Raw genomic sequence first — 5,108 nt, 5'->3', positions numbered from 1 at the left:
GTTGAGGGTCTCACAGGTTGAGGGTCTTACCTCACACCTTCACAGGTTGAGGGTCTCACACGTTGAGGGTCTTACCTCATACCCTCACAGGTTGAGGGTCTCACAGGTTGAGGGTCTTACCTCACACCCTCACAAGTTGAGGGTCTCACAGGTTGAGGGTCTTACCTCATACCCTCACAGGTTGAGGGTCTCACAGGTTGAGGGTCTTACCTCATACCCTCAGCGGTTGAGGGTCTTACCTCATACCCTCACAGGTTGAGGGTCTTACCTCATACCCTCACAGGTTGAGGGTCTCACAGGTTGAGGGTCTTACCTCATACCCTCACAGGTTGATCGTCTCACAGGTTGAGGGTCTTACCTCACACCTTCATAGGTTGAGGGTCTCACAGGTTGAGGGTCTTACCTCATACCCTCACAGGTTGAGGGTCTTACCTCATACCCTCACAGGTTGAGGGTCTCACAGGTTGAGGGTCTTACCTCATACCCTCACAGGTTGATCGTCTCACAGGTTGAGGGTCTTACCTCACACCTTCATAGGTTGAGGGTCTCACAGGTTGAGGGTCTTACCTCATACCCTCACAGGTTGAGGGTCTCACAGGTTGAGGGTCTTACCTCATACTCTCACAGGTTGATCGTCTCACAGGTTGAGGGTCTTACCTCACACCTTCATAGGTTGAGGGTCTCACAGGTTGAGGGTCTTACCTCATACCCTCACAGGTTGAGGGTCTTACCTCATACCCTCACAGGTTGAGGGTCTCACAGGTTGAGGGTCTTACCTCATACCCTCACAGGTTGAGGGTCTCACAGGTTGAGGGTCCTACCTCACACCTTCACAGGTTGAGGGTCTCACAGGTTGAGGGTCTTACCTCATACCCTCACAGGTTGAGGGTCTCACAGGTTGAGGGTCTTACCTCACACCCTCACACATTGAGGGTCTCACAGGTTGAGGGTCTTACCTCATACCCTCACCGGTTGAGGGTCTCACAGGTTGAGGGTCTTACCTCATACCCTCACAGGTTGAGGGTCTCACAGGTTGAGGGTCTTACCTCATACTCTCACAGGTTGATCGTCTCACAGGTTGAGGGTCTTACCTCACACCTTCACAGGTTGAGGGTCTTACCTCATACCTTCATAGGTTGAGGGTCTTACCTCACACCTTCACAGGTTGAGGGTCTTACAGGTTGAGGGTCTTACCTCATACCCTCACAGGTTGAGGGTCTTAACTCATACCCTCACAGGTTGAGGGTCTTACCTCACACCCTCACAGAATGAGGGTCTCACAGGTTGAGGGTCTTAGCTCATATCCTCACAGGTTGAGGGTCTCACAGGTTGAGCGTCTTACCTCATACCCTCATAGGTTGAGGGTCTTACCTCATACCCTCACAGGTTGAGGGTCTCACAGGTTGAGGGTCTTACCTCATACCCTCACAGGTTGAGGGTCTTACCTCACCCTGTCTTGTAACGGGCTGAGAAAGCCACCACTTCCCCAGGACGGCACGATTCCCCCCGTCGTTTTCCAGTAGGCTCGCCCGGCGGAGGTACGAGGAGCCGGGCCTGACCTTTTCATGTTGGTGCGGGACACGCTTCCAGCTCAACGCCAACGGCCGCGGTGAATCGACGCGACGAGAGCACAACGGAGGCTTTGTGACCCGCCGAACAAGAGTGCCATTTGGACTTCCCAGGCCCGGGGCTGAGCGCGGACGGAAACGGCAGACTTCTGGCGACGACTAATTTGAGAATATGTGCAATTGTGAAGGGATCCGGTTATCCGATTAGGAGATTTATGGCAACACGTCGACAAAGGAGCAGATTCGATTTTGGCGATTCGGTCCGGGCCATTCGTCGGGGTTTCGAGATAAATTGGACTTCTGGAGGGTTTGCCAAAAAGTATGTGAATTAAGTGCGTTCAGTTGAAGCTTGATGTTATTTCCCTGACTAAAATGAAGTCAACGGAGGCGGTCAGTGGAATTTTGTTTTTCATTGAAAAAACAAAAAAAACAACTGGTTGTTGCTGAACACAACCTAGGACAAACAAACAGCAAACACTGCGCTGTGTCCTCGGCAGCCAGGCCGCCCAGATCATCCCAGAGAGGTCTGGTCTTTGTACAGGGGGAAGAGGATGCTTCAATTAGGGAACAACTGAAATTCTTCTATATATAAATATATATAAACTGTATATACCTATATACTGTATATATAGTATGTAGTAGTACTATATGTGTGTATGTATGTGTATATATATATGGTATTGGAGGCAGATGATCCGCTGTGGCGACCCTTTACAGGAGCAGCCGAAAGAAAAAGAAGAAAAAGAAGAAGTAGCTTTTAGTAGTACTATATATATATATATATATATATATATATATAAATAAACTGTATATACCTATATATATATAGTATGTAGCCGCTTGTAGTAGTACTTTGTATATATACATATATATATATTATTAGATATATATATATAGTATGTAGTATGTAGTAGTACTATATATATATATATATATATATATATATATATATATATATATATATATATATATATATATATACAAACTGTATAAACATATATATATATATATATATATATATATATATATAGTATGTAGTTGTATGTAGTAGTACTATATATGTATATATATACTGTATATATATGGATGGATGGATATATAAATGGATGGACACATAAATACATATAAAAACAAACAAACAAACTATTCTCTTGCATTTCATTTCAATAATTATGCTGTACATTCCAAGGCGTTTATCATTCGTACTATTACTTTATTACCTGTTCTATTTTTTTACTGTTGTACTGCCTATTGTAAGAGGAAGGCCAAAGAGAAGCCCTATGGATGTGGTGAGGGAGGACATGCAGGCGGTGGGCGCGAGGGAGGAGGATGCGCAGAACAGAAGGTGTTGGAGGCAGATGATCCACTGTGGCAACCCCTAAAGGGAGCAGCCGGAGGGGGGAGAAGCAAAGAAAGAAGTACTGCCTATTACGTGTATGTATATATCCTACATTTCATCAACATTCTCTGCTTTGACTCTCTACTTTATGCTTCCTGTTTGAGCTGCTGTGATTGAATCATATCTGGTTTTATGGTATACACATGTATTCCACTTGGGTTCCAGCCCGTGGAGCTGAGCTTGTTATTTCCCGGGAAAAAGATCATATTTCTATCACCACACGACTCGTAGTTGACAGAATGCCGTGTTTTCGGGGAGGGGAGGCAGTTGTTTCTTATTTACTCCCACGATAGACATGTACCCTTTATTCATGCAAATTGCCTCAGTCCGTGGGCCAATCGGCGAGGGCGCCGTTGAAATACATAGGGCATTGAAAGTTGCCTCTTGTCTCTGTTCTTGTTGAGACATTGAGACGGTAGAGAGGATTAAACCCCCACCCACCCCCTCCTATAGAACTGTAAAGACAGATTTGGGGCATCACATCCCATTACATCCATTTGCATGTTCAAGGTCTTCACTGTGTGTTTGTGTGTGTGTGTGTGTGTGTGTGTGTGTGTGTGTGTGTGTGTGTGTGTGTGTGTGTGTGTGTGTGTGTGTGTGTGTGTTTGCAATGCACGTGCCCCTACAGAAGACACGCGTGTGCCTAATCGTCTGTGCATGTACTGTTCCCAGCCTCTAAATAAGCTCCAGGGGCACCGGGTCAAATGGGAGTGGGGGGGTTGGGGGGGGGGGGATTGCAGTGACATCATGGCGAGCCTGTGTGTGTGTGTGTGTGTGTGTGTGTGTGGGTGTGTGTAGGTTAAGCTGTTAGTAAACTGTAGCTTAAGCCACGAGACAGCAGGGTAATGTACCCTCGGGAAACCTTCCCTGTGTTAATGGATGGATGGATGGATGGATGGATGGATGGGTGGGTGGGTGGGTGGATCGGTGGGTGGATGGATGGGTGGATGGATGGATGGATGGGTGGGTGGATGGGTGGATGGGTGGATGGATGGATGGATGGATGGGATGTATTGGTCCACTCAGGGCTTTACACCAAACCGGAAAACACAACGAGCTGACGCAGACATTTCTGGCTGGAAAATATATTCAACATCTTTTTTGGCTTTGGCTGTTTATGTTTACGTTCGCTGGTTGGCATTACAGGCAGCGTGGAAGCGTCCAGATCAGAGGACGGACTCTTCCGTTGCGTCCAGCCAGTGTCTGCACTCTGCATCCAGAGATGCAGGAAAACAAGTTATTAAATAAAATAATAACAAAAAATTGTGTGTGTACGTACCTTGACTTACAACTGCGTCTACTTACGACTAATCCAAGATACAAGTGGCAATAGTCGCGAAAATCTGTCTCCACTTGCGACCGACTGCTCCAAGATACGTGGAAACCTGCAGTTGAAAAAGAGGACGGGAAGTCACCGTGTTGCTGCTCACGGAGGGGCAGCCAGTTCAGATGGGGCGGCAGCAGAAGAACACCCTAAGGAATTCGAGAAATTCATCGACGAAAATCGCCTGATCCCTCGGCAGGTATTCAACTGCGGTGAAGCTGGACAAAGCTTCCAACTGGGGCTTACGTCACTGCCGAAGAGTCAACGACGCCCGGCCGTGAGCGCACGAGAGACCGCCTCACACTTTGTTTTCATGCGAATGCGAGTGGTGACCTGAAGATCAAGCCTTTATCGTTCCGAAAAAATCCGCGCGCATTCAAAAAGTACACGGTGCAAAAGAACAGACTTGACGTCTATTGGAAATCCATTCCCCAAAGCCTGGGTCCCTCGCATTATACTTAGGGAGTGGGTGAATGAGGTTGTTTGTCCGGCAATCAAAACGTATCTTCTGGAAGATAATCTGCCTCTCAATGCCGCAATTTTCCACGGATAATGCATCCTGCCCTCCTTGAAAGCTGTTTTGACATCACGGGGAGCACCGACCTAAGACTGAGGGATTTTTGGATGATTGCAATTTGGGCAATTTTGCTGATTGCCGCCATTGACCAATCAGAATTGAATATTCCACAGAGTAATATACATACATACATGGAATCGTTCCTGAACGTGACTTCGGGGCGATTTGAGCCGGCACAGGAGGAATCGGAGGTTACGGAGAGCATTTGTCTCTATAGGCAAGGACCCGGGCCTTGAAATT

The sequence above is a fragment of the Zeus faber genome (genome assembly GCF_960531495.2).
Source record: "Zeus faber genome assembly, chromosome: 15".
Taxonomy (NCBI): Eukaryota; Metazoa; Chordata; class Actinopteri; order Zeiformes; family Zeidae; genus Zeus; species Zeus faber.
Note: the sequence above shows the minus strand (reverse complement) of the source record.